Source organism: Aegilops tauschii, chromosome 6, assembly GCF_002575655.3.
Source record: "Aegilops tauschii subsp. strangulata cultivar AL8/78 chromosome 6, Aet v6.0, whole genome shotgun sequence".
NCBI classification, from domain to species: domain Eukaryota; kingdom Viridiplantae; phylum Streptophyta; class Magnoliopsida; order Poales; family Poaceae; genus Aegilops; species Aegilops tauschii.
In genome coordinates this window covers 324,381,610-324,392,736 of record NC_053040.3, presented here as the reverse complement: position 1 = coordinate 324,392,736, position 11,127 = coordinate 324,381,610, and positions in this window count along the sequence as shown.

The window sequence follows — 11,127 nt, the reverse complement described above, 5'->3', positions numbered from 1 at the left end:
GAAAATAGCGTCAGTCCGGGTTAGTTCTAATTAAATCGTACCAAAATTATATAAAATTGTTGTAAACATGTCATGAATACTTCATAAATTATAGATATGTTGGAGACGTATCAGCATCCCCAAGCTTAATTCCTGCTCGTCCTCGAGTAGGTAAATGATAAAAGAAATAATTTATGAAGTGTGAATGCTAGCATAGTGCATAAGTTTGATCAATGATAGTCCCAAACACTTTTTCTTGCATCATTATATATCATAAACAGTAGCTCATCTCATAAAACTTCTCATGATCAAGTAACAAGTTGTTCAAATGTTAAAGTATAGACCATAAAGTTTCTTGAAAACTAACAAACTATGTTTTCAGTCACCAAAGAATTGCAATTCATCTTATTTTCAGGAAGGGTCTATGTAAGAGCATTGATTTAGCAAATTCCACATACTCAACTATCATATAGTATTCCATGATTTCTACCACTCAAAGCTTATTTTTAGAACAAATAGCATCCGTCGAACACAGAGAAAGATAGGAGCTTAATGTTTCGCCTCCCAACATTTATCATATAGATAATTGTGAGTAATAATAATTCATGATCACATATATTTGAATGGCCATATATGCTTGCATATTTCCCCACCACATGATGCTTGCCAACTAAAGAATAATTGAGGTTGCAATAAGAAGGAATACTACTTACTCTTGCATAAAAGTAAAAGATAGGCCCTTCGCAGAAGGAAGCAGAGGTTGTCATGCGCTTTTTAATTTTGGATGTGCAAACCCTTAATGCAAAGGAACGTCACATTGTATTACCATTTGTGATAGCAACCTTTATTATGCAGTCCGTCGCTTTTATTTCTTTACCATCACAAGCTTGGGGATGCTGATACGTCTCCAACGTATCTATAATTTCGATTGTTCCATGCTGTTATATTATCATTCTTGGATGTTTTATAGTCATTTTATAGTCATTTTATATCATTTTTGGTACTAACCTATTAACACAGTGCCAAGTGCCAGTGGCTGTTTTTTGCAGGTTTTTTACATCGCAGGAAATCAATATCGAACGGAGTCCAAACACCGCGAAACTTTTTGTGGATTTTTTACGGACCAGAAGACTCCCGATGGGCCAGAGCAACACCTGGGGGTGCCCCGAGGGGGCACAACCCACCAGGGCGCGCCTGGGGGCCCAGGCGCGCTGAGGTGGGTTGTGCACACCTCGGTGGCCTCCCGCACCCCCTCTTTACCATATAAATTCCCAATAATTCCAAAAAACCTCGTTCTGCCGCCGTTAAACGAGATCAGAAGTTCTGCCGCCGCAAGGCTCTATAGCCACGAGAAACCAATCTAGACCCCGTTCCGGCACCCGGCTGGAGGGGGGAATCATCACCGGTGGCCATCTTCATCATCCCGGCGGCCACCACGATGAGGAGGGAGTAGTCCACCCTCGGGGCTGAGGGTTTGTACCAATAGCTATGTGTTTAATCTCTCTCTCCCTCTCTCTCGTGTTCTTAAGATGTTACAATCTTGATGTACCGCGGGCTTTGTTAATATAGTCGGATCATATGGTGTTTTCCCCACTCTATCTTGTTGTGATGAATTGAGTTTTCCCTTTGAGATTTTATTTTATCGGATTGAATACTTTTATGCATTTGAGAGCACTTGATTTATGTCTTGCATATGAATACTTGTGGTGGCAATGGGGTATCATATTGATTCACTTGATATGTGTTTTGGCACTCAACTCGTGGATTCCCGAGGTGACATTGGGGTGATCTACGCATAGGGGTTGATGCACGTTCTTGTCTTTGTTTCTTCGGTAGAAATCCTGGGGCACTCTTTGAGGTTCTTTGTGTTGGATTGAGTATTACGAATCTGAATTTGCTTTGGTGTTATTTTAGTACGAACTCTTGGATTGATCGATCGAAAAGAATAGCTTTATGGTAGTTTTGTACCCTACAAACAAATTATTCTTATGTTCTCCGCTAGATAGGAACTTTGGAGTGATTCTTCATTGCACGTTGAGGGATGGTTATATGAGCCAATTATATTAGGATTAGTGAGAGATTGCACTAGCGAAAGTACGGACCCTTGGCCTCATTTTCAAGCATTGCAATACCGTTTGTGCGCCGTTTAATCAATTGCTACCTTGCTGTTTTTTATTGTTCTTATTACAAAAATCAATATCTAGTATCCATATTACACTTGTATCACCATCTCTTCGCCGAACTAGTGCGCCTATACAAATTACCATTGTATTTGGTGTGTTGGGGACAAAGGAGACTTTTTATTATTTGGGTGCAGGGTTGTTTGAGAGAGACCGTCTTCATCCTACGCCTCCCACGGATTGATAAACCTTAGGTCATCCACTTGAGGGAAAATTGCTACTGTCCTACAAAACTCTGCGCTTGGAGGCCCAACACGTGTCTACAAGAATAAAGTTGTGTAGTAGACATCAAGCTCTTTTCTGGCGCCGTTGCCGGGGAGGTGAGTGCTTGAAGGTCTTGCAATTGAATATTTTAGTTTCTTGTTTATCACTATATTGGTTTATAAAAGAAAACTACATAAAAATGGAATTGAGGTTGCATCATATTGTTGATCATCTTTATAATATCTTTTTTGAAAATGATGGATCGGAAAATTGTGCTCAATTGTTAGAAGAAGTCAATAAAATGTTTGGCACAAAATATTTAAATGATGAGCATGATTGCAATGTTGTCAGTATGAATTCTTTGAATATCCAAAATGCTAATGATGATTGCACAAGTCATGACAAAAATGTTTCTTATAAGCATGTCACTTTTTGCGGAGTGAATTTGGAGTCCAAATGCACACCAAAAAGGGAAGATAGATTTTGTAAGAAGCATAAATATTTAGAAACGAAAAAGTTGCAAGAGAGGCTAGATGATTGTGCTGAAAGATTTAATTTTTGTCGCCATGCTTGTGAACTTTGCAATGAACGTGGTCATTTAAATCTCCAATGCAAATTGTTTCATGATCAAATCGTGTCCAAAAATTGTGATAACTTGATTACCCTTGAGCATCATAAAGATCTTAGTCTTCTTTCGGGGTATGAAGAAATGAAACGTATAACTGAGGGTAGCCCAAATTTAATCTCGAGAGATTTCTCTATTTTGATCTAGAGGAAATTTATATGTTTTGTGCGGTAAATTGTATTGAGAATCCTTATATTGCCAACTATCTAAAGTCAAGAAAAAAATAGAATATGAAGAGAGTACTAATGAAAGGGAAAATATTTCCCAATACCCTCCTATTGTTTATTATGATGAATCATGTAACGAGGAGGAGCTTCCTATCCAACCAATCTCATCAATAAGAAGCTTGAGAAGATTAATTAAACCCACAAATGATTTGGTGAAGAAGAAGAAAGAATGGAGGTAAAAAGGTATCTCTCCCAAATAATGTTGCTCCTAATATTGTTGTGCCTCATGAAAATGAATCAAAAAAAATTGTGGAAGATGATGCACTTGATGATGATTTTGTTATGCCTATTGCTTCTTATGATAATTGTGATTGGGAAGATAATGATACTTCTTATAATTTTGGAAATCTTTTTGGCACCAACTTGGGAAATTATGATGATAGCAATTGTTATACCGTTGGTGCTATTCATACTATTAATGATGAGAGTGATTATGCTTATGATATGCCAAGCCACAAGCTTGGGGATGTTATGTTTGATGAAAATGACATGTTTGAGAATTTATTTGCTGCAATTAATGTTTGTCCAAACCTTGGGGATGCTATGCTTAATGAAGATGATCATTTTAGTCCCCTTAGTTTGAATGATCAAATTTGCTATGATGATTGCATGCCTCCCACTTACGATGATAATTGTGATGATACTTGTGTTATAAAAAGTAGTGATAATTACTGTCATAATTTTGAATATCCTTTTTACTAAACATTACTCTTTTAATGTGGGAACAATTTATAGTGTTCGAGTTTCCTATGATACTCCCATTATTATGAATGAGAATAAAATTGTTTATATGGAGAGTAATAAATTTTCTATGCTTTTGGATCATGAAAAGAATACTTTATGTGATGGTTATATTGGTGCATCTATTGACGATGCTACTGAAAATTATTATGAGGGAGGAACTTATGATTCATGATGCTCTCTTTATGTTTCAATTCTTATCTTTTATGCGAGCATCATGGAAATCATCATGCCTAGCTAAAAGGCATTAAAGAAAAGCGCTTGTTGGGAGACAACCCAACACTTTTACCTACAGTTTTTGCATGTTCACATGATTAAGCTATTGTAGTAATCATGTTTTACAGCTTTTGTTTCAATAAAGTGCCAAGTAAAGCCTTTGGGATAGTCTGGATGATAGTTGCCTTGAATATGTGCAAAAACAGAAACTTTCGCATCCAGTGCAGGAATTTATATATTTTATTGGAACGTGAAAAAACTCTGAAATTTTTACAGGTGATATATATATATACAAGTTCTCTACATTGTCCTAATTTTTCAGAATTTTTGGAGTAGCAGAAATATGGTTGGAGTACAGATTACTACAGACTGTTCTGTTTTTGACAGATTCTATTTTCAATGCATAGTTTGCTTGTTTTCTAGTTTCTATGGCTTATATTGCTCAATATAAATTGTGGAAATGATATGCTATAGTAGGCATCGTGTGGAAACAATTATGAATCTTGTCTTTGACAGTACCAAAGTGAAATGGTTTGCTCTTTATCATACTAACCTATCTCACGAAGTTCCGTTAAGTTTTGTGTGATTGAAGTTTTCAAGTTTTGGGTGAGATATTGATATGAGGAGAATAAGGAGTGACAAGACCCCAAGCTTGGGGATGCCCAAGGCACCCCCAAGGTAATATTCAAGGAATGTCCAAGCAACTAAGCTTGGGGATGCCCCAGAAGGCATCCCCTCTTTCGTCTTCAACATTATCGGTAAGCTCACTTGGAGCTATGTTTTCATTCGTCACAAATGTTTTGCATCTTTCTTTTCAATAAAAATTTCAAGTATAGCCTTTGCCATGCTTATCTTGCAAGTATATGAGTTGCTGTTTCAAAACAGAAATTTTATCGGTGTTGCAAAAATTCCCTAGAAAAGTAAGAATGTCATAAAATGTTGAAACCTTTTGCAAAATAAGCTCTGATAAATTTTCTACAGTGTGGTAAATTTTCATAATCTTTGGAGTTTAATAAGTACTGATACTCTTTCATTCTTTACAGACTGTACTGGTTTGGCAGATTGCTGTTATGTTTGCATTGTTTGCATATGTTTGCTTGTTTAATGATTCTATTTGAGGATAGGAGTATTAAATATGCAGAGGCATTTAGTATGCAATGTTGAATAATAATTTTAGTGATTTGCTACGGTAGAGAATTATAAGGTTTTTGCATTGGTTTATACTAACTTAGCTCACGAGTTCTTATTGAGTTTTGTGTGGATGAAGTTTTCGAGATTTAGGAAAACTGTGATATGAGAGGAATTAAGGAGACATAAAAGCTAAAGATTGGGGATGCCCAAGGCATCCCAAGATAATATTTCAAGAAGTCTCAAGCATCTAAGCTTGGGGATGCCCCGGTAGGCATCCCACCTTTCTTTTTCAACAATTATCGGTTAGTATCGGTTGAGCCTAAGTTATTGCTTCTTCACATGATATGTGCTATTCTTGGAATGTCATTTTATTTTGTTTTGCTTGCTGTTTTAATAAAATTCTTAGTCTGAAAGTTTTTTAATAAGAGAGAGTCCTCAAATAGCTACATATTTACTTCACTGCTCGCTTGATCTTCACTTATATCTTCTTGGAGTAGCTTGTCATTTGCTCTAGTGCTTCACTTATATCTTTTTGAGCATGGTGTGCTTTAGTATTTTTCAAGAAATTATCTCTTGCTTCACTTAAATTAATTTGAGAGAAAGAAATATTATGCTCATGATCTTCACTTATATTTGTTTGATCTTATCAAAACCAACACATGAAAATTAGTCCCAAAGTGATAGATATCCAAGAAGGATATAATAAAAACTTTCATGAAGATCATTGGACAAAATAAACTTGATTCCTTGTAATAGTTTTGAGATATGATGATGTTATATGTGAGCCATGTTGATGAGTAATTATGCTTTACTAAGAATATTGGTGTTAAGGTTTGTGATTCCGTATGCAAGGACGAAAGTCAATAGTTATGCAATGAAATTACATCCTACTTGTGGTGCATTATTTGGTGTTAATTATGCTCAATTCTCCCTTATGAGATTATTCATTTCTTTGTTGGTCACTTCTCAATCATTTGCTAGCCTTCATTTTGCACTAAGTATGATCACTACGTGTGCATCCAAAATCCTTTAAACCAGTTTTGCCACATGAGTCCACTATACCTACCTATATGGGGTATTCTTTTGCTGTTCTAAGCAAATACGTATGTGCCATCTCTAATTTTCAAAACAAATTTCTCTTTTGTGTGCTCGTACCGCTCGCGAGGCGGTGAGGGGTGGCCAATATTTTCGATGCTAGATATGTTATTCTCACGATGAGTGTTTCTTCACTTGTCATTGCACGAGAGTAGGGAAAAGGTATTAGGGATGCCCAGTCCCGAAATGAAAAATGAATTTACTTTATGTTGTCAAATAATAAATTCCTTGGAAAGTGTTGGTATGGAGGGCACCCATGGATACGGTTAGCCATGGAAAGTGAAAGTATGGTGGAAAAAGGAATAAACTTTATTTTCTGTTTGGGAACCACCTATGATATATCTAGCATGGAAAGTGTTGGGAGCTCTAAGTCGTTTTCATTGGTGGGAAAAGTATGCCTATCAAAATGTTTTTATCTCTAAATTTTCGCTTTGAGCTCTAACACCTCTACAAATCCCTACTTCCCTCCGCGAAGGGCTTTTCTTTTACTTTATGCAATTTTTATTTGTAATTTGAGTCTCCATCTTCTCTTATAAAGCACCAACAAGGGAGCACTATGATCGTACTTGAGCATTGGGTGTAGCTAATATGCGAGTGTGTTTCATGAATGGATCAATAATTGAGCATGATGGGCTAGGGATAGCTTATTTTAGCGTTGATATTTTCAAAGACATTGTTGCTTGTTGATATGCTTGAGTATTTAAGTCCTCATGTCAAAAATAGACTATTGCTTTGAACCATATAAAATTCCAAATATCCATGCTACAAAGAAAAGAATATGAGATGACATGGTAGGCAGCATTCCACATCAAAAATTCTGTTTTTATCATTTACCTACTCAAGGACGAGCATGAATTAAGCTTGGGGATGCTCATACGTATCCAACGTATCTATAATTTTTTATTGTTCCATGTTGTTATATTATCATTCACTAGTAGAAAACAGGACGAACAAGAGGCTCACCACGGTGGTGCCGGCGACGAGATCGGCGCGGACGATCGTCGGCGGTGAAGACGGGGACGGGACGTGACAGACCGCTAAACCTAGACAAATCTTGGGGAAAATGGAGCTTGGAGGTCGACCTTCGAGAGGAGAAAGCTTAACTAGTGTGGCTCGGGAATTTCATCGAACACCTCATGTGCATAGGAGGTGAGCTAGAGCACCACAAAGCTCTCCCCTCGCCGGCCAAAAAAATAGAGCAGTGTGGAGTGCTCTGCTGTGGTGATGGAGTATATATAGGCAACTCATTGGTCCCAGTTCATGGCAGGAACCGGGACTAAAGGCCCCCCTTCCGTACCAGTTCCAGCCAGAAACTGGGACCAATGGTTGTGGGCCAGGAGCAAGGACCATTGGTCCCGGTTCGTGCCTGGAACCAGGACAAATGGGTCCGGACGAACCGGGACCAATGCCCCACAAGGCCCGGCCGGCCCCCTGGGCGCATGAACCGGGACATATGCCCCCCATGGGTCCCGGTTCATGACTGAACTGGAACTAATGGGCTGGCCAGGCCCGAACCAAAGCCCTGTTTTCTACTAGTGAATGATAATATAACAACATGGAACAATAAAAAATTACAGATACGTTGGAGACGTATCAACATCCCCAAGCTTAATTCCCGCTCGTCCTCGAGTAGGTAAATGATAAAAACAGAATTTTTGATTTGGAATGCTGCCTATCATGTCATCTCATTCTTTTCTTTGTAGCATGGATAATTGGAATTTTATATGGTTCAAAGCAATAGTCTAGTTTTGACATGAGGACTTAAATACTCAAGCATATCAACAAGCAACAATGTCATTCAAAATATCAATGCTAAAATAAGCTATCCCTAGCCCATCATGCTCAATTATTGATCCATTCATGAAACACACTCGCATATTAGCTACACCCAATGCTCAAGTACGATCGTAGTGCTCCCTAGTTGCTGCTTTATAAGAGAAGATGGAGACTCAAATTACAAATAAAAATTGCAAAAAGTAAATGAAAGGCCCTTCGCGGAGGGAAGTAGGGATTTGTAGAGGTGCCAGAGCTCAAAGCGAAAATTGAGAGATAAAAACATTTTGACAGGCATACTTTTCCCACCAATGAAAACGACTTAGAGCTCCCAACACTTTCCATGCTAGATATATCATAGGCGGTTCCCAAACAGAAATAAAGTTTATTCCTTTTTCCACCATACTTTCACTTTTCATGGCTAACCATATCCATGGGTGCCCTCCATACCAACACTTTCCAAGGAATTTATTATTTGACAACATAAAGTAAATTCATTTTTCATTTCGGGACTGGGCATCCCTAATACCTTTGCCATACTCTCGTGCAATTACAAGTGAAGAAACACTCATCGTGAGAAATAACACATCTAGAATGGAAAATATTGGCCACCCCTCACCGCCTCGCGAGCGGTACGAGCACACAAAAGAGAAATTTGTTTTGAAAATTAGAGATGGCACATACATATTTGCTTAGAATGGCAAAAAAATACCGAATATAGGTAGGTATAGTGGACTCATGTGGCAAAATTGGCTTAAAGGATTTTGGATGCACACGTAGTGATCATACTTAGTGCAAAATGAAGGCTAGCAAAAGATTGAGAAGCGACCAACCAAGAAATGAATAATCTCATAAGCGAGCATTGAGCATAATTAACACCGAATAATGCACCACAAGTAGGATGTAATTTCATTGCATAACTATTGACTTTCGTGCTTGCATAGGGAATCACAAACCTTAACACCAATATTCTTAGTAAAGCATAATTACTCATCAACATGACTCACATATCACATCATCATATCTCAAAACTATTACAAGGAATCAAGTTTATTTTGTCCAATGATCTTCATGAAAGTTTTTATTATATCCTTCTTGGATATCTATCACTTTGGTACTAATTTTCATGTGTTGCTTTTGATAAGCTCAAACAAATATAAGTGAAGATCATGAGCATAATATTTCTTTCTCTCAAATTAATTTAAGTGAAGCAAGGGATTATTTCTTCAAAAATACTAAAGCACACTGTTCTCAAAAAGATATAAGTGAAGCACTAGAGCAAATGACAAGCTACTCCAAAAAGATATAAGTGAATATCAAGCGAGTAGTTAAGTAAATAGGTAGATATTTGAGGACTCTCTCTTATTCAAAAACTTTCAGATCTAAGCATTTTATTAAAACAGCAAGCAAAACAAAATAAAATGACTTTCCAAGAATAGCAGACATCATGTAAAGAAGCAAAAACATAGGCTCAACCGATACTAACCGATAATTTTTGAAGAAGAAAGGTGGGATGCCTACCGGGGATCCCTAAGCTTAGATGCTTGAGACTTCTTGAAATATTATCTTGGGATGCCCTTGGGCATCCCCAATCTTGAGCTTTCGTGTCTCCTTAATTCCTCTCATATCACGGTTTTCCTAAATCTCAAAAACTTCATCCACACAAAACTCAACAAGAACTCGTGAGATAAGTTAGTATAAACCAATGCAAAAACCTTATCATTCTCTACCGTAGCAAATCACTAAAATTATTATTCAACATTGCATACTAAATGCCTCTGCATATTTAATACTCCTATCCTCAAATAGAATCATTAAACAAGCAAACATATGCAAACAATGCAAACATAATAGCAATCTGCCAAACCAGGACAGTCTGTAAAGAATGCAAGAGTATCAGTACTTATTAAACTCCAAAGATTATGAAAATTTACCACACTGTAGAAAATTTATCAGAGCTTATTTTGCAAAAAGTTTCGAAATTTTATCACATTCTTACTTTTCTAGGGAATTTTTGCAACACCGATAAACTTTCTGTTTTGAAATAGCAATTCATATACTTGCAAGATAAGCATGGCAAAGGCTATACTTGACATTTTTATTGAAAAGAAAGATGCAAAACATTATTGTAAATAACAGCTAGAAAATCCTAGCAAAATAAATTGACGCTCCAAGCAAGACACATATCATGTGATGAATGAAAACATAGCTCCAAGTGAGGTTACCGATAATGTTGAAGACGAAAGAGGGGATGCCTTCCGGGGCATCCCCAAGCTTAGTTGCTTGGACAATCCTTGAATATTACCTTGGGGGTGCCTTGGGCATCCCCAAGCTTGGGGTCTTGTCACTCCTTATTCTCCTCATATCGATATCTCACCCAAAACTTGAAAACTTCAGTCACACAAAACTTAACGGAACTTCGTGAGATAGGTTAGTATGATAAAGTGCAAACCATTTCACTTTGGTACTGTCAAAGACAAGATTCATAATAGTTTGCACACAATGCCTACTATAGCATATCATTTCGACAATTTATATTGAGCAAATTATGCATTGAAAATAGAATCTGTCAAAAATAGAACAGTCTGTAGTAATCTGTACTCCAACCATATTTCTGCTACTCCAAAAATTCTGAAAAAATAGGACAACGTAGAGAATTTGTATATATATACCACCTGTAAAAATTTCAGAATTTTTTCACGTTCCAATAAACTGTAAGAATTCCTGCACTGGACGCAAAAGTTCCTATTTTTGCACATATTCAAGTCAACTATTATCCGCACTATCCCAAAGGCTTTACTTGGCACTTTATTGAAACAAAAGCTATAAGACATGATTACTACAGTAGCTTAATCATGTGAACATGCAAAAATAGTAGGTAAAAGTGTTGGGTTTTCTCCCAACAAGCACTTTTCTTTAATGCCATTTAGCTAGGCATGATGATTTCAATGATGCT